Here is a 25,486-nt window from a genome sequence, read left to right as displayed (position 1 = left end):
TGGTTGCATTTAATTCTGAGGACACTAGCTTGGGTGCCAGGAAGTGGGAACTTCAGTAAGGAACACAACAACTAAACTCAGAGCAGGTGGTGATGGAAGGTGTTTAGGTGTAGAGAGACTGTATGTAAACTACGTAACATTGTGGTGTGAGCACTCATCCTTTTATTGTCGTGTTCAGAAAGTGCCAGTGTGTGGTGCACTCATGTTCCTCCATCTTTGGCTGGAAGGGATCATTCTGGCTTCCTGTTATGGTGTGGTGAAGACAGCAGAGATAAGGTGTTTATAGTCTGGGATCCTTAAATTCCTGTGTCTCTCGTGTGGAGACATCAGTTGCAAGTTTCATGGTCTGGTCCACTTGGCTCTCAGTTGCCAGTGACTGTGCATCAGTCCCTGTTCCAGAGTCATTCCCTGTTCCAGAGTCAGCAATGCAAGTTCTTCATGAAGGCTTTGCGGAATGCCACGTTGAAGGTCGTGTAGATGATGGGGTTGATGATGTAAACCCAGCCAGGCGCAGACGCTATAGAGCGCCGGCGGGATGTAGCACCTCTGGCAGTGGACGTTCAGGATGTGAGTGATGAAAAATGGCAGCCAGCTGATGATGAAGACGCCTGCCAATCCGACACAGAGAGAGGAAAAGAGTCGTCAATGCACCTGTCCATTTGTCATTGCAACGCAGTGACTCGCGAAAGGGTTCCTACCCCACTCAGAGCTCCTCAATCATATGGCAACAGGGCTCCATTAATTACTTGCAGTTGCTACTTCTTTGATAAAATTTACATTACATTCATGGCACACAAGCTTATACATTTGGTATCATCGGTATAGAATACAATACTAGAACATAGCGATTCCATACAACTTAGCCTATTGTTCTAGATCATTGTAACACTATAGGACTCAGACTAATTTACTGGGAGTATGGTACACCATTCACAGCCAATTAGTCTAGATCATTACATTTCCATGCAGCTTGGCCTATTACTCTAGAACATTGTGGTCTGGTGGAATGCAGCCTATTGTTCTGGATTACAGCAAAACCCATAGAACTTGGACTGTTGATCTAAATTATTGTGCTACAATGCAACTTAACCTATGGTTCTAGATCATTGTGCCACAAGGCAACTTTGCCTATTTTCTCAATCATTTCAAGACTATGGAAGTTTGTCCACAGTTATAGAGCATGTAATTTAGCCTACAGTCCAAGATCATTGCAAGATCCATGGAATCTATCCTGTTCTTCTAAATCATTGAGACACAATGGAACCTCGTCTATTGTTCTAAATAGTTGTAACTACATAGAACTCGGTCTGTTGTTCTAGATCATTGTAAGAACCGATAGACGTTTGCCTATTCTCGATCATTGTGACACAACAGCACCTAACCAATTGTTCTAGACCACCGAGACTATGGATCTTGGGCTATTGTTCTAGATCATTGTGACTAGTTGGAACATAGTCTATTGTTCTAGTTTGTTCTAGACTCACCTAAGACAACCACAAACATTTGTTGCTTTCTTCTCCTTCTGGTGGGACAGTTTGCTTTCCCTGCTGATTTGGCCACTGGCACCTGTTTCTCGTCTGACACCCTCCGCACGTCAAAAGCGCTCCGCCTGAAGAACCTTGCTTGGCCATCGCACTTAGAGTCCGTGGATACCTCGAAGGAGGAAGGGGCCTTCCATTTACCAGCCATCAGGCAGGATCTGGAAGTGGTCTCAAGCTGGAAAGCCAGTGGAGTTCCTGTTGGCCTTGGCCTCTCGGGAGGCCCCACAAATCGGGCTCCCTCAGAGTAAGGGATTGCTTCTCGTACCAGTGTCTAGGATGCCAAAAAGAAGAGGAAATGGGTGTTACCAACAGCCAATAGCACAGACCAGAGCACACACAAATCACAAGAGAGGACAAGCAAGGGAATGACAAAGGGTCCTTGTCTCCAAGTCACCATTTTGTACATGGGGTGTGGGCAGTTAACTTGTTCACAGAATCATACTGCACAGGAGAAGGCCATTAAGCCCATCGAGCCTCTGATGGCTCTTTGAAAGAGCTTTCTAATTAGTCCCACACTTCCGCCCGCTCTTTGCCCAACAGCCCAGCAAATTTTTATCCAATTCCCCTTTTGAAAGTTCCTACTGAATCTGCTTCCACCGCCCTTTCAGGCAGCGCCTTCCAGATCACAGCAACTCACTGTGTAAAAAGAAAAAAAAATTCTCCTCATCTCCCCCTCTTTCTTTTACTGATTCTCTTCGATCTGTGTCCCTCTGGTTACCAACCCTCCTGATACAGGAAACAGTTTCTCCTTATTTACTCTATCCAAACCCCTCATGATTTCGCCCACCTCGATTAAATCTCTCTCTGTACCTTCTCTGCTCTAAGGAGAACAATCCCAACTTCTCCAATCTCCCTATGGAAGTGAAAAGAATTGGGGTTCTGTGCGATGGGAATGGATCGATCTATTGACATTCTGCACAATAGGAGTGAAGGAGAAGGGGTTTGTTCCATTGGGATTGTGTGCAATGCGAATGAGTGGGAAATGGTTTGGGTCCATTGAGATTCCGTGCGATGGCAGCGAATGGGAAGAGAGTTGATCAATGACCTTTGGAATGATTGGTGACCTTAGTGACAAGTGGGAATTTCGGCCACTCAGATTGATCTGGGAATTTGTCAATCAGCTCCGAGGATTCTGATGTATCCAGGTGAGGCCTTACCAATTTATTTTTACTCACACTAGTGCTCCCGTTTGATTGGACCATTAAAGTGCAAAGTTTGACATCTGGGTGTGTGCACTTATTCTGAAACTAAATAAAACAAAAAAAAAATGGAATTATCGACCCTAGCAACAGAGTAGGCACGAACATGGATACGAATACTTCATATTGGCCATAAAGAAAAGCCATTGTTTACAATTTGAATTGAGAGATTATCCATTTAATAGGGCAAAATCCTTTCAAAATTACTGACTTAAGTATTACATTTTTAAAAAAAAATATTCGTTCATGGGATGTGGGCTTCGCCGGCTGGGTCAGCATTTGTTGCCCATCCCTAATTGCCCCTTGAGAAGGTGGGGGTGAGCTGCCTTCTTGAACCGTTGCAGTCCATGTGGTGTAGGTACATTGCTGTTAGGGAGGGAGCTCCAGGATTTTGACCCAGCGACAGTGAAGGAGCAGCCGATGTATTTCTAAGTCAGGATAGTGAGTGACTTGGTGAGGAACTTCCAGGTGGTGGTGTTCCCACTTATCTGCTACCCTTGTCCTTCTAGATGATCATGGTCATGGGTTTGGGAGGTACTATCTAAGGAGGCTTGGTGAGTTGCTGCAGTGCGTCTTGTAGATGGTACACTCTGCTGCCACTGTGCGTTGGTGGTGGAGGGAGTGAATGTTTCAGGTGGAATATAATTATGTGATATGCACAGTAATATTGCACAAGGAAATATCTCCCTGAAAAGCATATTTTTTAAATAATAAAGCAAGACACTGTCCCTTCCAAACACTCCCAGGACAGGTACAGCACGGGATTAGATACAGAGTAGAGCTCCCTCTACACTGTCCCCACCAAACACTCCCAGGACAACGTGAAGTTAGATGTACATTTCCCTCTATACCTGCCAATCTGCAGCCTCCTACAAAAGACCAACATCCTATACCTGTGATGACATCACTTCCTCAGTCATCCTGTATCCTCCCTTAAACGGCAGGTTGAAAGCAACTCTGCATCATTGGCAGCATGTCTGGTACAAAATGGATCGAAGCAACTCTAACCCATGTCGAATTGAACCCGTGCAGCCTCTATACAAAGCAAACTTGTGCAGGATTTAATCGCGGAGTCTAGAGGTTAAAGGTCAGTCACTTACACCACGCCCACTACGCACATCCCCTCATCTTAATATTTGAGCTTGTTATTTACGCTTCTGACCTTTATGGGCGGTTGGGTTTCATGCTCCATGGCAACGCTAATCCTCTTAGCTGCCACGCGTTTCCTCCTCCATCTCAGCATGGCATAGATCTGGACATAAACCAATAGCATCATGATGAAGGGAACATAGAAGGAGACAATAGAAGAATATGAAATAAAAGAAGGGTTCATGATGGCACAGATGGTCTCGTTCCTTTTATCTGGAACAGGACAGAGCACATTCCTGGTCTCCATAATTGCAAAAACTCTCATTGAGTCACTGGAGAATATGTAACTAAAGGTTCACAAAGATGGCACCCGAATTACGAGCTTATAACTACCAGGCAAGACTGAAGAGGTTGGGGCTCTTTCCTCTAGAAAAGAGAAAGCTGAGGGGTGACCTGATAGAAGCATTTAAAACTATGAAAGAGTTTTGACAGGGTGAACCTAGAGAAATTGTTTCCACTTTTGGGGTGGGGGAGGGTAACGCGGGTGGGAGACCAGAACTGGACGGTGATCAAAATAAGATAGTCACTAGTGTTGTATGTGCTGGCATGCCACTGTAACGTAAAGGTGTTCAGAGAGTAAGAGTTAGAGTGGGACTGGAGAATAACACCACCCACGGTATGATGTATAAAGTCACATGGTAACAGACTGAGAGAACAGTCTGGAGAGAACACTCTGCAACCAGCCTGCATGGAGGTAGCAGCGCCATGCATGACAGTATCCTGAGATCTGTAAATAGATAAAGAGTTCATGTTTAAATCTACAATTCTCAAGGTCTCATCATTGAGACACCACCACACACCATAATACAACATGGTTGGCAGTGGTGAGATACCAGCACTATCAGAGTAGTACAACAACTAGTAAATCCAATGGGGAATTCGGGAGAAACTTCTTCACCTAGAGAGTGGGGAGAATGTGGAACTCACTCCCACAGGGAGTGGTTGATGTGAATAGTATCGATGTATTTAAGGGGGAAGTTAGATAAACACATGAAGGAGAAAAGAATAGAAGGAAATGGTGTTGGGAGAGATGAAGAGGGGGTGGGCGGGTGCTCGTGTGGAGCATAAATTCTCCTAATCTTCTCCTCTGGTTCTTTTCCCGATTCGCTTCAATCTGTGGCCCTCTGGTTACCGGCCCTCCTGCCACTGGAAACACTTACTCCTTATTTACTCGGTGAAAACCTATCATGAATTTGCATGCCTCAATTAAATCTCCCCCTTAACCTTCTCTGCTCTGAGGAGAAAAATCCCAGCTGCTCCGGTCTCTCCATATAACTGAAGTTCCCAATCTCTGGGACTGCTGTGAGAATTCTCATGCCCCTCCCTCACCATAGAAGGAGACAATATAGAGGAATAAAAGGTGAAAGAAGGGTTCATGACGGGCACAGCTTACCAGGGTGGTTTTTTAGCCCGAAGAGCAGCGGGCATGAGATGGCGAAGGACAGCACCCAGACCATGGTTATTATCAACGTGACTCTCTGCTTGGAGCTGAGGTGGGTATTGTAGAGCATTGGCATGGCAACCGCTGTGTAGCTGCAAGGGGTGGACAAGAAACAGGTTAGAGCTGTTGATGAGCCGGACGGTCTTTAAAAAGCTCCAAAATAGGTGGGGAGTGAAGCAGGGAAGTAAGTTCAATAAGCCAAATGGCCTGCTCCTGTAGCCCTGGCAACCAAGGGAGGTTGAGGATGAGGATCCATTGATCCAATCAGAAAAATGTACACAGTATTCCCAAGAACTAGCAAACATGCAGACAAATTGGAGCAGGAAGAGGCCATTCGGTCTCTCGAGCCTGCCCCACCTATTCATTAAGATCATGGCTGAGGTTCTACCTCAACTCCACCTTCCCACCCTCAGTGCCTTAAAATCTATCAATCTGAGTCTTGAGTATACCCAATGACGTAGCATCCATAGCTCTCTGGGGTAGAGAATTCCAAAGGTTCACAACCCTTTGAGTGAAGAAATTTCTCCTCATCTCAGTCCAAAATGGCTGACCTCTAATCCTTAGCCTGTGACCCCACCCCACTCCCCCCACATTGTTCCAGACTCCTCAGCCAGGGTGGGGTTAACGGCCTCTTAGAATTGACCGTGTTAAACCCCCGAAGAATTTTGTACATTTCAATGGGATCACCTCTCATTCTTCTAACCTCTAGAGAATATGGGGCCATTCTACTCAATCTCCCCTCATAGGACATCCCTCTCATCCCAGGAATCAGTTTAGTTAAAGTTATGGATGGGGTTAGGGAGTTAGGGATGGGGTTATGGAGTTAAGGTTAGGGGTAGGGAGTTAGGGATGGGGTTAGGGTTTGGTGTAGGGAGTTAGGGATGGGGTTGAGAAGTTAGGGTGGAGGTCGGGAGTTAGGGATGGGGTTAGGGCTGGAGTTAGGAGTTAGGGATGGGGTTAGAGAGTTAGGGATGGGGTTATGGAGTGAGGATTAGGGATAGGGAGTTAGGGATGAGGTAAGGGTTGGGGTTGGGGTTAGGGGTAGGTCTAGGGGTTAAGGGTAGTGTTAGGGATCAAGAACTGTGCACAATACTTCGGGTGTAGTCTCACCAAAGACCTATATAATTATTTGAAGACTTCTTTACTTTTATATGCCAATCTGTTTGCAATAAAGGCGAACATGCTATTTACCTTTCGAGTTCCTTGCTGTACCTACATGCTGACTTTCTGGGATTCATGTACAATCCCTCTGTATCCCAATATTTCGCAGTTTCCCACCGTTTCCAACCAGGATCACAAGCGGGACAGCGTCTCTCATGGGAGGGTCCCATTCTCTATCGAGCTGCCAGGAGGAGGGATGGGGGGAACCTTGTGAATGCACATCGGGAGAACCTAGAGTCATGAAAGGGCCTCTCGCTGCCCGTTGGGTCTCGCTGGCCCCACTCATTCCAAAACTAGGGAGCCCAGGGAAAGTAATGGAGGAAGGAGGGAGGATGGGGGGTAATGTCCTGAGGAGGGAGGTGCTGGTGGTGGTGGGGGAGGGGTGGGGGGGGGTGTTGGTTGGGGGGTGGGGGGGTGGTGAAGAGAGGGAAGAAGAGTCCAGCTACCTTTGTGCAGCCCAGAGGGCATTCCACTGACAATGGCACAGATGTGTCACGTACTCTCATGGGACCCTGATGTGTATGAATTTAGATGGACACATCGCAAATTATGAAATAGGAGCAGGAGCAGGCCACTCAGCCCCTTGAGCCTGTTCCGCCATTCAATAAGATCATGGCTCACCTGATTGTAACCTCAACCCCACATTCCTGCCTAGCTCCGATCACCTTTCAAACCCTTGTTAACCAAGAATCTATCTAGCTCTGCCTTAGAAATATTCAAAGACTCTGCATCCACTGTCTTTTGAGGAAGAGAGCTCTAAAGACTCACGACCCTCTGAGAGAAAAAACATCTCCTAATCTCTGTCTTAAATGAGCAATCCCTTATTTTTAAACAGCGACCCCTCGTTCTAGATTCTCCCACAAGAGGAAACATCCTCTCCACATCCACCCTGTCAAGACACCTCAGGATCTTAAATGTTTCTTACTCATCTAAATTCCAGTGGATACGCTCCTAACCTGTCCACCCTTTCCTCATAAGACAACCCACGCATTCCTGGTATTAGCCTGGTAAACATCCTCTGAACTGCTGCCTTCAGATCTTTCCTTAAATAAGGTGACCAATACTGTACACAGTACTCCTGAAACGGTCTCACCAGTGCCCCGTAAAACTGCAGCATAGCCTCCCTACAATCAATTCCCCTCGCAATAAACGATAACATTCTATTAGCCTTCCTAATTACTTGATGTACCTGCATTTTAGCCTTTTGTGATTCATGCACTAGGGCACCCAGATCCCTCTGCATCTCAGAGCTCTGCAATATCTCACCATTTAGATAAGATGCCTCTTTTCTATTCTTCCTGTCACAGCCCCACCACCCGGTGCCAAAAGGGCTGGAGAAGCAAGTTGTCCGCTACCATTTTAAGTCTGTTGCTGTGCAGTTTCCGTCAGGTGGAGTGAAATTAAACCCCTTTTCCCGATCTTTTCAAGACTTCACAGCACCGAAGGAGGCTATTGATCATCTATTCTGCATTTTCTACACTGCCAAAATCCGAGAGGTTATAACTCTCAGAAAAGACTGAACAGGCTGGCGTTCTTTTCTCTAGAAATGAGAAAGCTGAGGGGTGACCTGATTAAGACGATGAAAGGGGTTTTTCGATAGAGTAGAGCAAGTCTTTCTTTTTGTGTGGGGTGAGACCAGAACTAAGGGCTATCAATATTTGATTGTCACTAAAAGGTGAGGTGGCGACATAGCATTAATGTCTGGACTATTAATCCAGAGGCCTAGGCTAATGCTCTGGGGGACAAGTGTTCAATTCCTACCACAGTGGCAGGTGGACTTTCAGGAAGGAAAGTGTGATAGAGTTGATTTTCTAGGCAGCTTTGCTTGGTGGAAACGTTGGACTTTATTTACAAGACGGCAGCAGCAGTTATATGTGTGCAAAGGACTCTACAACGAAAAAGGAATTCTCTCCTCGAGGGTCCCCGTGCTTCTAAATCATTGGTTTATACAGTTCATGTGATTTTACAACACAGGCATACTCTTAAAGCTACAGTCCTACGTTTATCAGAACTATAATTACTGCAGCCCCCCACCCCCCCCCCCCCACCCAACACACCTCCCACCCCACCCTTAAACTTTTCTGTACCTTTTGTATTTTCGAGGAGATTTATCTCATTACATCACAATATTTACACAGGTCATCAAATTACAAGTTCAGTCTTTAAGATGGTTTCCCGATCCCTGTGGAACGTCGCAGCTCCTGACTTCCAATTATTTTGCAGGAATCACATGCTCTGGAACTGCATGAACATCAGATATAGGCAGTTCAGTGTCTTCCACTCCAACAGAGACATCGGGCACGTCTGTCCTTGGCTGAGCAACTTCAACAGGAACCATAGGTTCAGCAATGGTTACAGGTGGAATATCATTTTGTTAGGATATCTCTCTTCCTCAATGATCCACATGCTTACAGGTGATCCGCCCCTCCACTTCCATGTGGTATGACAATGGTCCGGTCACAGAGCTTACTTTACCAGCTAGCCACTTCGGTCTTCCACCGACATTCCTTACACACACTGTTTCTCCAAGTAAATTGTTGCTCATGACTATGCCAATCAGGAGTCGCTTTTTGGTTCCCTTGACTTTTTTCCACCTTCCCCTCCAAATTGGGATTGTTCTGTAGTGAAATAGGAAATGAGCAAGTTTAGTTTCCGATGATTCACCTGTTAACTTTTTCATTCCTGCCTTTTATTGTCTTTTCAGGATCTTCCTCCTTTTTGTCTTCTGCTTTCTACCACAGAGTTTAGTCTTGGCCTTCCTCTTGACTTCACTGTCGGCCAGACTTCACTCAGGTAGTTTCTCAACTTGTCTTAGTTCACTAATTGAGTTACCCATGACTTCATTATCTACTTGCATCTTGGAAAGTTCTACGACCTTTCCTTTCAAGGTTTCTTTAGTTGCATACAGCTGATTCTTCAGCTCTTCTGTCTCTTTCATGTATCTGTTGGCTTCCTCCTGGAACCTTGAACATTGCTGCGTCTTCTGTGCTAACTGGTTCTTCAGTTTGTTCACGGTGACGTTAAATTCTTCCTGCTTCGCTTTGTAATTTTCCAGAGGTACAAATTTTGACCTGAGGGATCCTTGTAGTGTGTGAGGGTCTTTCAACGGGGTTTTTCTTTTCTTTATGCGAAACTCATTCGCTTCAACTTGAACTCTAATTCAGCAGAGTCGCCTTGAGTTTCTTTTGCTGTTCTTCCATGTCGTTGTTTAAAACAGTCTTCATTTCTTCAGGTTGCTGAATAGCTGCAAACTCCATTTTCATCCAGTTGCGGTCCTTGGACTTTCCAGGCTCTTTCTGAAGGGCCTTGACTTTTTCCTTCTTCAACTCAGGAACTCTTCCTGCTTCCTTTTGAAATCTCACTGGCCAATCAAGGTTAGTTTCCCTCAACCAATTTCGACTTAGAAGGCTTTGTCCTCTACCTTCTAATACCATCACTGGCAGTTGTGCTGTTTGGTGTCTATAATAAGCAGGTGCTCTGGTGATATATTTTACCTGGATTTCTTCACCTGTGTACGTTTTCAACTTGGTAGCTGTTTGTTCCAAATTTAATTGTTGAGCACCTTTATTTAAATATTTGAAAGTGTGTTCTCCTACTACAGTGATAGAAGCACCAATGTCTACTTCCATTATTAAGAATTTCCCATTCACCTGTAAAGTGACAGTGACTGGCTCTTGCCTTCCCAACTCTCATGTTGAATAAGGATTAAATGTCAGAATTGGTTGTTTCTGGTCTTCCTCACTATATACTTCATTGGGCTTTGTTTGTTGCCCAGAAGCTTGTTTTAATGTCGCTTTGCAATGTTTCAATATGTGTCCTCTTTTGCAACAAAAATAACATTCTACTTTTTTAAATTGCCAATCATTAGGAGTGTGATCGTTTCCACGTCGATAAAATTAGTTTTCAAATTTGCTAATAAACTGGTTCCTCAGTTTTCGGTTATTGGGGGCTGTTTCCCGCTTCACGGCGGAGTCCTGGATTTTCGTGCTCCTTTCAGTTGACCATTTCTGCCCAACTAGGAAAATGGCGCCATTTTGTGCACCTTGAATCGCTCGTGAATCCCTTCCAGCACTTCCCATCGCAAGCGCTATTTCTAATGCTTTCTTAAAATCAAGGTCCACTTCAGTCAGCAATCTTCACTGAATAGCATCCTCTTGCAAGCCAGAGACAAAAATGATCTCTGAGCATATCATTCAGGCTTTCACCAAAATCACAATATTCCATTAGTTGTTTTACTTTCGCCACTTAGGTAGCAATGGTCTCTCTCGGGGCTGTATTCAGTGAATTGAACCTGAACCTCTGCATTGTGACTGAGGGTTTGGGTTGAAAATGTTCCTTATTGTTACTAATTTACTGAGGGTCTTCAATTCAGGGGCACTAGGGATCGTCAAGCTTCGAATTAAACTGTAGGATTTGCCCCCATAAATACTCAGGAGAATCGCTCTCCTCTTTTCCCTCCTCTGTGGTTAAAGGTACAGTCCTATATTTATCAGAACTATAATTACTACAGAAAACCCTTTTATAGACCCACAGAAATGTGATTGACTCTAACCCTACACTGACGGGTCATTCAAAAGTTGAAGGGTGATATTGACCTTGCCAGCAGATGCCCACATTCCTAAAAATAAATCCAATGGTGAATTCAGGAGATACTTCTTTACCCAAAGATTGGGGAGAATGTGGAACTCGCATCCAGGGAATGGTTGAGGTGAATAACATCGATGAATTTAAGGGGGAAGCAGGATAAACACACGAAGGAGAAAGAAGTAGAAGGATATGGTGAACGGCGTGAGGTGAAGATGGAGAGGGAGGGACCTCGTGTGGAGGAGAAATACTAGCATGGAACAGATGGGCCGAATGGCCTGTTTCCACACTGGCGAACGTCACTGAAAGCCCTCCGGTTACCTGTCGATGCTGATGGCACACAGGCCGAGGATTCTGGCTGTGCACAGCATCACATCCAGTGTCACAAAGATGTCACAGTGAACCCAGCTGAAACGCCACTCGCCAACCACCTTTAACCAGAGCAAAGTACAAACAGCATCAGCAACAGTTCACAGCCAGGTTAGCATCCCTTCAAACAAACCTTTCCACAAGATCACAGAACACCTCCAGCCATCTGGAGCTCTATATCCAGCCTTAAATCCAGATAAAAGATCTGCATTCCTACAGTGCCTTACCCTTTGGTTCTGACCTGAATCGTTAACTCTGTTTCTCCCTTCACAGATGCTGGGTGTTTCCAGCATTTTCTGTTCTTATTTCGGATTTCCAGCGTCCTCAGTGTTTTGTTCTTCGACTGCCTTTGGGCACAAGACACCTAAGAGCACTGCTTCTAAAACACTTTCGTTAGTAGATCACTTTTGCAGGGGGTGTGGTAGGGGCTGGGGAGGCTGCAGGGAACAGGGCCCAAGGGCCACCAACCGATCCTACCACACCCACTTTCAGTAGTTACCCCCAATAAGCTCAACAGAATTAACGGGAAGAATGGCTCCAAGGAATATGTTTATGGAAACTTAAGGTTCACCCAAACTCAATTTTATAATTCTCATCCCTGTTTTCAAATCTTTCCTTGTGCCCCCTCCCTATCTCTGGAACCTTCTCCAGCCCCTACAACCACCACCCCCCCATCTCTGTAAACTCGTCCAGCCCCTGCAACGCTCCCTATCTCTGTAACCTCCTCCAGCCCCTACAATGCTCCCTATCTCTGTAACCTCCTCCAGCCCCTACAACATTTCCTATCTCTGTAACCACCTTCAGTCCCTACAACCTTTCCTATCTCTGTAACCACCTTCAGTCCCTACAACCTTTCCTATCTCTGTAACCTCCTTCAGTCCCTACAACCTTTCCTATCTCTGTAACCTCCTCCAGTCCCTACAACCCTCCTTATCTATGTAACCTCCTCCAGCCCCTACAACCCTCCCTATCCCTGTAACCTCCTCCAGTCCCTACAGCTTTCCCTATCTCTGTAACTCTTCCAGCCCACACAATCCTCCCTACCTCTGTAACTTCCTCTAGTCCCTAAAGCTTTTCCTATCTCTGTAATCTCCTCCAGTCCCTACAACCTTTCCTATCTCTGTAACCTCCTCCAGTCCCTACAACCTTTCCTATCTCTGTAACCTCCCCCAGTCCCTACAACCATCCCCATCTCTGTAACCTCCTCCAGCCCCTACAACCCTCCTTATCTCTGTAACCTCCTTCCGCCCACACAACCCTGCCTATCTCTGTAACCTCCTCCAGTCCCTACAATCATCCCCATCTCTGTAACTCACTCCAGCCCCTACAACCCTCCCTATTTCTGGAACCTCCTCCAGCCCCTATCTCTCTCTCTCTTTCTATCTCTCTCTCTCTCTTCTGCTTTAAGACGTTCCTTAAAACCTCACTCTGTGACTGAGCTTTTGGTCACCAATCCCTCATATCTCCTGATGTGGCTTGGGGTCAAATATTGTTTGATAATCACTCCTGTGAGGCACCTTGGAGACACTTCATTAAATTGAAGGTGCTGTAGAATCATAAGTTGTTGTTGAAATTATAAACTTTTTGCTGCTGTTTTGCTGTTGACAGATTTGCACTCATTGTCATTTTCATTAAATGACACATCAATTATTAACTCATGCCAGAGAAAAATCCTAGCCATTTTCATAGTCTAAACATGAATATGCTAAGAGAATGTGTTGATTTGAATCATTGAATATGTGTTAATACATCATCTTAACAATCCTCTGTTGAGAAACTAACATTTATTCTGCACCTACATTAATCTAACTTGGAGAACATTGGATTAACACTTGGGTCATTTTATGCATTTGTCACTGATGTGGTGTCTTTGATGAACGGACCACAGGAGGCTCAGATACAGGTTACGATCGTTCATTCGAGCAATTGCAAGGAGGTCACCATCACAATACAGCTTGAGACAGTGCTCTGTTAATATTTATATATTATTGGTCACATACAAGAACATGCTCCAGATTCCGATCTTGTCAACATATAGGTTTACATTAAACAGAAAAGTCTCTGGTACATGCATCATCTGACCCTACTTTCACCCAGGCAAAGACCTGCCTTCCTATCTAAACTAGGACCGTCTGTCCTTCCCCTATCTGTTGAAGAGCACACTTAGTCTATGTTATTGCCAACCTCTGACTCCAGTCCAATTCCCAGGACCTTGATGGTGATTGCAAACCCTGAGGGTGTCCAAACTTCGAGAGTGTAAAAGGTTCATCTGGTTTAACTGTTTAATTGTTGATTTATTGATTTGCATTGGCCTGCCTATAGATTCTAATTTAAGTAATTGATTTCCTTTTAATGAATTCTCCCTGGCCATAAATTCTCATTTACTTTCTTCCCCCAAAAGTCACTGAGGTCCATAGAGATATTACATCTCCATTGAAAAGAATATAAAAGGCGAAAATATTAATTCGGGTAATTTCAAGATGAAGAATGTTCCAAGAGGTTAAACGCTTGTAGACAATCTAGATAGTGCGAAGTATAAATTAGTTTGACAAGCGCTGCAGCAAAGAATATTACAGTAATTCTCATTTCCTATAAAACTAATTTTGCTCCAGATTTAATTGTGTGAAAGTAGTATGATTAGATATCTAGCGGAGACATTATACAAAATTAATCATTTAGCAGTTGGATGATAATGAATGAATATTTTATCACTTGTGCACTGAATAGCTTCATTGTGCCGGCTGATCTCATGTTTGCTTTTTCTTTATTTGAAGTAGTAATGAAAGCAATTGAGAGATGGGATTGGGAGACTCACTCTTAGGAGGATCACAACACTCAGAAGTGTGGCCGACGGCTGCAATACTATTCCCCATCCATGACGATCTTTCAGTGGCCGAGGGTTGGCCGCGACAACGTGGGAATGGTTTTTGCTTAGGCAGATAAGCCTTCGGTGCAAGTGAAGCGTCACCAGCAGGGGGCGAGGTGAGGAAGAGCGGCTTTTAATCACACAGCGAGTTGTGATCTGGAAGGCGCTGCCTGAAAGGGCGTTGGAAGTCGATTCAACAGGGACTTTCAAAAGGGGGGAACTGGATAAATACTGGAAGGGAAGAAATTTTCAGGGCGACGGGGGAAAGAGCAGCGGGGGACGGGGGGAGAGTGGGGACTAATTGGATTGATCTTTCAAAAAGCTGCAGCAGACTCAATTTTCTTTTTATCTTTTTCATGGGATGTGGGCGTCGCTGGCAAGGCCAGCATTTGTTGCCCATCCCTAATTGCCCCTGAACTGAGTGGCTTGCTCGGCCATTTCAGAGGGCAATTAAAAGTAAACCATATCGCTGTGGACCTGGAGTGACATGTAGGCCAGACGGGGTAAGGACGGCAGATTTCCTTCCCTAAAGGGCGTTAGTGAACTATTTGGGTTTTTATGACAATCGATGAGAATTTCATGGTCACCATGATTGATACTGGCTTTCAATTCCTGATTTATTAATTGAATTTAAATTCTACCAGCTGCCTTGTAGGGATTTGAACCCATGTCCCCAGAGCGTTCGACTGGGCCTTCAGATTACTAGTCCAGTGACATTGCTACTATGCCACTGTCTCCCCATTTGAAGGGCCAAATGGGCTCCTTCTGTGCTGGGCCATTCTATGATGACCCAATCGAATGGTGAAACAGGCTCGATGGACTGAATGGCCTGCTCCTGTCCCTATTGTGTGCAGTTTTGGTCTCCTTACCTAAGAAAGGGTATACTTGCCATAGAGGGAGTGCAATGAACGTTCACTAGACTGATTCCTGGGATGGCAGGGTTATCATATGAGGAGAGATTGGGCTGACTAGTCCTGTATTCACTGGAGTTTAGAAGAATGAGAGGGGATCTCGTTGAAATGTATAAAGTTCTGACAGGGCTGGACAGACTGGATGCAGGGATGACGTTTCCTCTGGCTGGTGGGGTGGTCTAGAACAAGGCATCATAGTCTCAGGATATGAGGTAGGCCATATAGGGCTGAGATGAGGAGAAACTTCTTCACTCAGAGGGTTGTGAATCTGTGGAATTCTCGACAACAGAGAAGTCACTGAGTATACTTAAGAAGCAAATAGATGGATTTCTAGACTCCAAAGGCATCAAGGGGTATGGGGAGAGCACGGGATTGTGGTGTTGAGATAGAGGATCAGCAATGATCATGTTGAATGGTGGAACAGACTCGAAGGGCTGAATGACCTACTCCTGCTTATATTTTCTATAGCCAGGATTTTATGGCCCCCACCGCAGCGTGTCTCTCCTCCAATGGATGCAAAGAGCCATTTAACTCTCCATTTAGTTCGGCGGGACCATAATATCCCGCCAGGCAGGAGGGGCCATAAAATCATGGCCTATGTTTCTATATGGTCAAGTTCAGTCTTGTGTTGTTCACCAAACACCTGGTATCGAAATGGATGAGTGGAAGAGAGACCTTGTTCTGGCCGTGACTGATGCGCAAGTGACTGGCTCCAGGAAGGGAAGTGGGAAAAGGACTTACGACCTCTTTGGTGGTGGGTGGGATCGCTGAGGCTTGATGTCGGTAGCTGCAAGGCCCAACGCCCTTCAGGGCCCTCCCACCTATCGATAAGCAGGACCGAACTAATGGTTTTACCTCTAGATAGATGACCCAGGGCATCACCAGCGTGGCCACCAGTAGGTCTGCCACAGCCAGGCTGACGATGAAGTAGTTGGTGGTGGTCTGCAGTGCCCTCTCCCTGGACACTGCCATGCACACCAGCACATTGACAAACACCACCACGAAAATCAGGAGGCTGAGCAATGCCACTTAGTACTTGTAGCGATGCCTCCACTGCTCACCAGCCGAGTAACTCCAGGGCCCCAGCTCCCTCATCTGCGAGTCATTCAGGGCAGCCAGGTTTGGAGCAGCCATTGACCGCGGCCTCTGAACTCCAACCTCCTCAGGAGCATGCAGAGGAAAGAAGGCAAAAAATTTAACTCCAACCAAGTTGGGAAAATGGTGCAACAATACCCGCAATCCAGGCACCAAGGGTAAAAAGGAAGCAATAGCGGCAACAACAACTTATATTTATCTAGCGCCTTTAGTAAGGCAAAGTGTCCCAAAGTGCTTCATAGGAGCATTATTACATTTGACACCCAGCCACATAAAAATATATTGCAGCCAATAATTCGGTCAAAGAGGTCAGTTTTTAAGGGGTATCTTAAAGGAGGAGAGAGAGAGAGAGAGAGAGGGAGAGTGGGAGATGTTTATGGAGGGAATTCCAGAGCTTAAGGCCCTAGGCAGCCAGTGCTGGAGTGATGGGAATTGGGGGGTGCTCAAGAGGGCAGGATTGAGGAACGCAGGGAGGGTTAAACCAGATGATCTGGTCATTAACTGCCTTGAAGTTGGCGGGATCTTGCTGTGCTCAATTTGGCTCCCGCCTTTGGTACTTCCGTCATTTGTTGTAAGAGGCGTTGGGACATGGGCAGATCCAAAATGCGAACAATAGTTTCTCTAAAATGTTCATATAAACAACCCTTAAACGGTGCCTCTTAATCCAATCTAGTTGGCTTTGTCCAACAGGATTATGGTCGGCGAAGATGTTATCTCTGGATGTTCAATGGTAACTTAATCCGATTCCATTAAAACTGCCTCATCAAGACATTTATTAATTCAATAAAACCTCTTGTGTGTAAAGCATTGTGCACAGACCATTGATAAGCACTAATCATTTCACATGAAGGATGTGTGTTCACAATACCTTGAGAAGATAATTATATGAAATTTATCAGCCATGATATGAACTGAACAATTGCGGTCCCCAAACTATTGTTAACTCATTCATTGTATGTCGACTGGTCTGCACACAGAATTAAGTTACCCAATAGATAATGATCTGCAGAGGTAGGATTATGCTCAGGGACAAAAACCCAACAATCTGCTCTGCCCCCTCCCCTCTCTCTCTCTAGATTCGTTCCCTTCATAAATCCGCCTCGTCCTCTCTACTTACCTTTTTGAAGACTGACCAATCCTCTCCTCTCTTCCTGCAAAGTGGACCTCCAATCCTAATGTAAACCACATGGGCCAATCTCACCAGGTATCAACCAGCCAATCCTGTCCCTCAGGCCAACCCTCGGGTACCCTCCTCTCTCTTCCGAGGTTAAAAGCATGTGAGGGAGGAAATTCATCAGGAAGGAACGAGGGAGAATGGAAGGGAAGGAAGGATGGAGGAATGGAAGGAATAAATTGGGGAAATTGGTTGGATGGGAGGAAGGAAGGAAGGGAGCGTGGGAGGAAAAAATATGAGGGAAGGAAAGAATAAACCACTGGATTCCATCCGACCCTTTCTCCCCTGTATAACCAACTGGATTCCACCCTGACCCTCTCCCCTCTGTAAAAACAACGGGATCCCATCCTGACCCTTTCCCCTCTCTAAACACCACTGGGTTCCACCCTGACCATCTCTCCTTTGTAAAAATCACTGGATCCCATCCTAACCCTCTCTCCTCTGTATAACCGACTGGATTCCACCCCGACCCTCTTTCCTCTCTATAACCAACTGGATTCCACCATGACCGTCTCTCCTCTGCATAACCCACTGGATTCCACCCTGACCCTCTGTCCTCTCTAACAACACACTGGATTTCATCCTGACACTCTCTCCTCTGTATAAACAGGGAGAGGGGGAGAAGGAGTGGGAGACCAGGGGAACGCGAGAGATGGAGAGAGACCAGGAGAAATGGTAGATTGGGAGAGAAAGAGACAGAGTCGGGATTCAAACCCTCAATTTTCCAAAGGCTGGGGTGGAAGAGAGTGAAGGGAGAGAGAGAGTGGAGTGGGGGAAAGAGAGGTAGGGAGACAGAGAGGGGAAGAGAGAGAGGGAGAGAGGCAGAGGGAGGGGGATTGGGGAGAGACGGGAGAAAGAGAGAGATTGAGATAAGGAGGAAGAACAGATTAGAGGGGAAGGAAGTAGAGAGCGAGAAAAGGAAATGATGAATGGGGATGGAAGAAATGAAAAGAAGAGAGAGAGAGTGGGAGATGGGGGGATTGGGAGAGGGAGAGACGGAGAGGGAGACCGGGGGATTGGGAAAGTAGGAGAGAGAGACCTTGGGAATGAGAGAGCAGGAGAGAAGGAGAGAGAGACTTTTTAAAAAATTCATTCATGGGATTTGGGCTTCACTGGCTGGGCCAGCATTTATTGCCCATCCCTAATTGCCTTTGAGAAGGTGGTGGTGAGCTGCCTTCTTGAACTGCTGCAGTCCCTGTGGTGTAGGTACACCCACAGTGCTGTTAGGGAGGGGGTTCCAGGATTTTGACCCAGCGACAGTATTTCCAAGTCAGGATGGTGAGTGACTTGGAGGGGAACTTCCAGGTGGTGGTGTTCCGATCTATGTGCTGCCCTTGTCCTTCTAGATGGTAGTGGTCGTGGGTTTGGAAGGTGCTGTCAAAGGAGTCTTGGTGAATTCCTGCTGTGTATCTTGTAGATGGTACGCACTGCTGCTACTGTGCATTGGTGGTGGAGGGAGTGAATGTTTGTGGATGTGGTGCCAATCAAGCAGGGCTGCTTTGTCCTGGACGGTGTCCAGCTTCATGAATATTGAGGGAGCTGCACTCGTCCAGGCAAGCGGGGAGTATTCCATCACACTCCTGACTTGTAGATGGTGGACAGGCTTTGGGGAGTCAGGAGGTGAGTTACTTGTCGCAGGATTCCTAGCCTTTGACCTGCTCTTGTAGCGATAGGATTTATATGGCTCCTCCAGGTGTTGGTAAGGAGGAGTTAGGGTCGACCGGGCTGAGATTGCTGTTGTCATTTTCGGTGCCTATGTCGATGCCGGATGGCCCATCCAGTTTCATTCCTTTTTCGAGACTTTGTGGCGGTTTTGATACAACTGAGTGGCAGCTCGGCCATTTCAGAGGGCATTTAGGAGTCAGCCACATTGCTGTGGGTCTGGGGTCACATGTAAGCCAGACCAGGTAAGTATGACAGATTTCCCTAAAGGGGCATTAGTGAACTAGGTGGGTTTTTACAACAATCGACAATGGTTTCATGGTTATCGTAAGACTTTTATTTCCAGATTTTTACTAAATTCAAATTCCACCACCTGAACCCACTACCATTTGAATCCGGGCCCCCAGAGCATTACCCTGGGTCTCTGGATGACTAGTCCAGCGACAGTACCACTACGCCATCGCCTCCCCTAACTGGGAAGTGGGAGAGCGGGAGAGAAGGAGAGGGAGACTGGAGAGAATGGGAGAGCAGAAGACAAGGAGGGAGAGACCGCAAAGAATGGGAGAGTGGGAGAGAATGGTAGAGAGAGACCGGGGGGAGTGGCAGAGTGGGAGAGAAGGAGAGAGACCAGAGAGGACAGGAGAGTGGGAGAGAGAGAGAGAGAGACCAGAGAGAATGGCAGAGCGGGAGAGGAGAGAGAGGCTGTGGGGAGCGGGAGAGTGGGAGGGAAGGAGAGACCAGGGAGAACGGGAGAGTGGGAGAGACTGGGGAAAATGGGAGAGCAGAAGAGGAGACAGCGGGTGTGTGGGAGACCGGGAGAGAGGAGAGGGAGACCAGTGTAGTGGGACAGCGGGAGGGAAGGAGAGGGAGACCAGGGGAGTGGGAGAGCAGAAAGAAAGGGAGGGAGACCAGGGAGTGAGAGAGCGGGAGAGAAGGAGAGAAAGAGAAACCGGTGAGAATGGGAGAGAGGGTGGGAAGGAGAGGGAGACCAGGGGGAGTGGGAAAGTGGGAGAGAAGGAGAGAGAGACTGGGAGAAGTGGGAGAGCGAGAGGGAAGGAGAGAGAGAGCAGGAGGAGTGGGAGAGCGGGAGGGAAGGAGAGAAAGAGTGGGGGGAGTGGGAGAGCGGGAGGGAAGGAGAGAGAGAGTGGGGGGAGTGGGAGAGTGGGAGGGAAGGAGAGAGAGAGTGGGGGGAGTGGGAGAGTGGGAGGGAAGGAGAGAGAGAGAGAGCAGGGGGAGTGGGAGAGCGGGAGAGGAGGAAAGGGAAAATGGAAGAGCGGGAGAGGAGGCGGATATGGCAGGGAACCAGAATAAAACAGTGATAAAAACAAGTAAACATGCCAGTTAGTGACTGTGGAGGGTGCACAATCCAATGTGTTGGCAGAAAGAAATGAATCATAAAATCTTACAACACAGGTAGAGGCCATTCAGCCCATTGTGCCTGTGCTGGCTCTCTGAAAGATCTATCCAATTAGTCCCACTTCCCCCACATCACTCTTTCCCCCATAGCCCTGCAAATTTTTCCCCTTCAAGTATTTATTCAATTCCCCTTTTGAAAGTTCCTGTTGAATCTGCTTCCACTGCCCTTTCAGGCAGTGCCTCCCAGATCACAACAACTCGTGGTGTAAAAATAAAAATCCCCTCATCTCCCCCTCTGGTTCTTTTCCCGATTCTCTTCAATCTGTGTCCCTCAGTTCACCGACCCTCCTGCCGCTAGAAACAGTTTCTCCTTGTTTACTCGAGCGAAAACCCTGATGGTCGTAGGGAAGGTGTCACGATATCAATGTCCAACAATTTACAGCTCAAATAGCTGACCTTGAAGGTGCCAGGCTTTGCCAAGTGTGGCAGGAGGGCACCAGCAGCCATTTCCCAGCTCCGTACTGATTTCCCCAGAGCTGTCCCCCGTCCCCCGCGAGGGAGGCAGTGCGGCACCTTCAAGAGGGAGTGGGTTACCACAGGGTGGTACAAATAGGTTTTGACAGGACTTAACCCAACCAGTTTAGATATAGAAAGAAAGCCTGGCAGAAAGTTTGCTCCCGTTCACCCAATTGTGCAGCACTGAAGGAGACCATTCAACCCATCGAATCCATGCCAGCACTTCTGATGAGCGATCGGGTTAGTCCCACTACCACCAAACCCACCCCTAACTCTTTCCCTTAAATGCTATTCACCTCGACCACTCCCTATGGGAGCGAGTTCCACATTCTCCCCACTCTCTGGGTAAATTCTCCTGAATTCCCCTTTGGATTTATTACTGACTATCTTATATTGATAACCACTAACCACCCCTACCCCCACCGTCCAGTTCTGGTCTCCTCCACATCTTCTCTATGTCTACCCGCTTGAAACCCTTTCATCATTTTAATGACCTCGATCAGGGCACCCCCTCAGCCTTCTCTTTTCTGGAGAAAAGAGCCCCAGCCTGTTCAGTCTTTCCTGATGGTTATAACCTCTCAGATCTGGAATCATCCTTGTAAATCTTATTTGTTTTGCATCTTCTCCGGTGCCTCTATATCCTTTTTTATAATATGGAGGCCAGAACCGTGCACAGTGCTCCCATCGCTTGATACAGGGCAGAACAAAACCTCTGTTTTTCAATGCTCACCCTCTAGAAATGAAACCAAGTGCTTATTGCTCTTCTAAAAGTCTCTATCAACCTGCATCACCAACTTTTTGCCACTGGTGTTTCGTTCCTGTTTGCTCGCCTTGATAATTTGGTGTTGAAAATTGGGTAGCACATTCACTTCTGCTCCGTCCCGAGACCGAGTACCTCCTTGTGAGTCTCCTTCTGTTCTTCCTTCCCTGCAGCATCCACAGAGCGGAGAGTCTCACTCCGGCAGAGGGAGTCGTTCTCGATCATTCAGGGCTGCACTGGTGCTGCCTGTACCAAACTCTCAGCACAGCCTGTCTCTCCCTTACACACACACACACAAACACAAACACACACACACACACACATGCACATCAGAGACCTGCTCTCCTCAACATCATCCCTCTCCCTGACAGCTTGATGTTCTCTCACAATAAGCCAGACACCCAACCGGATTACAACTCAACAGACCAGAAATTAATTCCCCCAGCTAACCATTGCAGTCCTGGGGAGGGGTTTAGGAGTTGAGGGATCACGCCTCTGGCTTCACACGTCCATCACTCGCCTCTTAGCAACAGGTAAGGGTTTAGTGAGAAATCGAAGTACAACCAGAATTAAACATTTAGCAAGGAGAGAGAATATTAAATTCACTAAGTGTCTGTCGACTACCACCGGGTCTCACTGTGTCTCATCTTACCATTTATCTGTTTAATCCATTGGTTTCCTGCAACGAAGGGACGCCACCAAATTTATGAGAATTATGGCACAGGAGGATGCCATTCGGCCCATCGTGCCTGTGCTGGTTCTATGAAAGATCTATCCAATTAATCCAACTGTCCCCCATGCTCTTCCCCCGACAGCCCTGCAAGTATTTTCCCCTTCAAGCAGATGAAGTAATTAGTTACAGCTTAGCTAATCTTAGGCAGGTAATTAGCAAGTGGGACAACTTTTAGACACAGTGATCCCGGACGAGAGCAGAAATACCCAGCTCTCACTCCTAGAGCCAGAGAAGGTATTGCATTTCTCCAGCGCCTTTCACTGCTTAAGGACGTCCCAAAGAACATCACAGCCAATTATATTACTTGTTGAAATGTTGTCCCTGTTGTAATGAGACACCATTTTGTGCACAGCAAGTTCCCACAAAGAGCAACGTGATAATGACCCAGATCATTGGATGAGGGATAAATATTGGCCCCAGGACACCGGGGAGAACTTCCCCCGCTTGTCTTCCAAATAGCAGCCATGGGATCTTTCATATCGACCAGAGAAAGCAAATGAAGTGGTGGTTTAACATCTCACCTGAAAAACGTCTTCAACAGTGCAGCACTCCCTCAGTACTCACCCTCCGACAGTGCAGTGCTCCCTTAGTACTGACCCTCTGACAGAGCAGTGCACCCTCATTACTGACTCTCCAACAGTGCAGCGCTCCCTCAGTGCTCACCCTCCGACAGTGCAACACACCCTCAGTACTGACCCTGTAAAAGTGCGGCACTACCTCAGCACTGACCCTCTGACAGTACAGCGCTCCCTCAGTACTGACCCTCCGAAACTGCAGCACTCCCTCACTATTGACCCTCTGACTGTACAGCACTCCCTCAATACTGACCCTCCAACAGGGCAGCATCCCTCAGTACTGACCCTGTGACAGCGTGGCACTACCTCAGTACTGACCCTCCAACAGTGCAGCACTCCCTCAGTATTGACCTTCCGATAGTACAGTACTCCCTCAATACTGACCCTCCAACAGTGCAGCACTCCCTCAATACTCACCCTCTGACAGTGCAACACACCTCAGTACTGACCCTGTGAAAGTGCAGCACTACCTCAGCACTGACCCTCTGACAGTACCACGCTCCCTCAGTACTGACCCTCCGAAAGTGCAGCACTCCCTCACTATTGACCCTCTGACTGTACAGCACTCCCTCAATACTGACGCTCCGACAGTGTAGTGCACTTTCATTACTGACTCTCCGACAGTGCAGCGCTCCCTCAGTACTGACCCTCCAACAGTGCAGCGCTCCCTCAGTACTGACCCTCCAACAGTGCAGCGCTCCCTCAGTACTGACCCTCCAATAGTACAGCACTCGCTCAATACTGACCCTCCAAAAGTGCAGCACTCCCTCAGTACTGACCCTCTGACAGTGTAGCACACCTTCATTCCTGACTCTCCAACAGTGCAGTGCTCCCTCAGTACTGGCCCTTCGACAGTGCACCACTCCCTCAGTACTGACACTTCAACAGTGCAGCGCTCCCTCAGTACTGACCCCCTGACAGTGTAGCACACATTCATTACTGACTCTTCAACAGTGCAGCTCTCTCTTGGTTCTGACCCTCCAACAATGCAGTGCTCCCTCAGTACTGATCCTCCAACAGTACAGCATTCCCTCAGTACTGACTCTTTGACAGTGCAGCATTCCCTCAGTACTGGGCCTCCGACAGTACAGCACTCCTTCAAAACTGACCACCCAACAGTGCAGCACACCTTCAGTACTGACCCTCTGACAGTGCAGCGCACCCTCATTACTGACTCTCCAACAGTGCAGCTCTCCATCAGTACTGACCCTCCGGCAGTGCAGCGCTCCTTCAGTACTGATCTTCCGGCAGTACAGCACTCCCTCAGTACTGACTCTACAACAGTGCAGCGCTCCCTCAGTACTGGCCCCCTGACAGTGCAGCACTCCCTCAATACTGAGACTCCGACAGTACAGCATTGCCTCAGTACTGACCTTCTGACAGTGCAGCACTCCGTCAATACTGACCCTCCGACAGTTCAGCACTCCCTTAGTGCTGATGCTCTGACAGTGCAGTGCACCCTCATTACTGACTCTCCAACAGTGCAGCGCTCCCTCAGTGCTCACCCTCCGACAGTGCAACACACCCTCAGTACTGACCCTGTAAAAGTGCGGCACTACCTCAGCACTGACCCTCTGACAGTACCACGCTCCCTCAGTACTGATCCTCCGAAACTGCAGCACTCCCTCACTATTGCCCCTCTGACTGTACAGCACTCCCTCATTACTGACCCTCCAACAGGGCAGCATCCCTCAGTACTGACCCTGTGACAGTGTGGCACTACCTCAGCACTGACCCTCCAACAGTGCAGCACTCCCTCAGTATTGACCTTCCAATAGTACAGCACTCCCTCAATACTGACCCTCCAACAGTGCAGCACTCCCTCAGTACTCACCTTCCGACAGTGCAACACACCTCAGTACTGACCCTGTGAAAGTGCGGCACTACCTCAGCACTGACCCTCTGACAGTACCACGCTCCCTCAGTACTGACCCTCCGAAAGTGCAGCACTCCCTCACTATTGACCCTCTGACTGTACAGCACTCCCTCAATACTGACCCTCCAACAGTGCAGCACTCCCTCAGTACTCATCCTCTGACAGTGCAACACACCTCAGTACTGACCCTGTGAAAGTGCGGCACTACCTCAGCACTGACCCTCCAACAGTGCAGCACTCCCTCAGTATTGACCTTCCGACAGTACAGCACTCCCTCAATATTGACCCTCCAACAGTGCAGCACTCCCTCATTACTGACCCTCCGACAGTGTAGTGCACGTTCATTACTGACTCTCCGACAGTGCAGCGCTCCCTCAGTACTGACCCTCCAACAGTGCAGCGCTCCCTCAGTACTGACCCTCCAACAGTGCAGCGCTCCCTCAGTACTGACCCTCCAATAGTACAGCACTCGCTCAATACTGACCCTCCAAAAGTGCAGCACTCCCTCAGTACTGACC

At 47.4% G+C, this 25,486-nt stretch overlaps 1 pseudogene; it reads right to left on the bottom strand.

Annotated features, from left to right (window-relative positions):
• Positions 1-419: 419 nt before the first annotated feature.
• Positions 420-25,486, bottom strand: part of LOC121270327 — a 34,549-nt pseudogene continuing 9,482 nt past the window's right edge.

Source organism: Carcharodon carcharias, chromosome 27 (assembly GCF_017639515.1).
Source record: "Carcharodon carcharias isolate sCarCar2 chromosome 27, sCarCar2.pri, whole genome shotgun sequence".
Classification (NCBI taxonomy): domain Eukaryota; kingdom Metazoa; phylum Chordata; class Chondrichthyes; order Lamniformes; family Lamnidae; genus Carcharodon; species Carcharodon carcharias.
The sequence above is the reverse complement of the archived record's forward strand: the minus strand, read 5'-3'. Positions and strand labels throughout refer to the sequence as shown.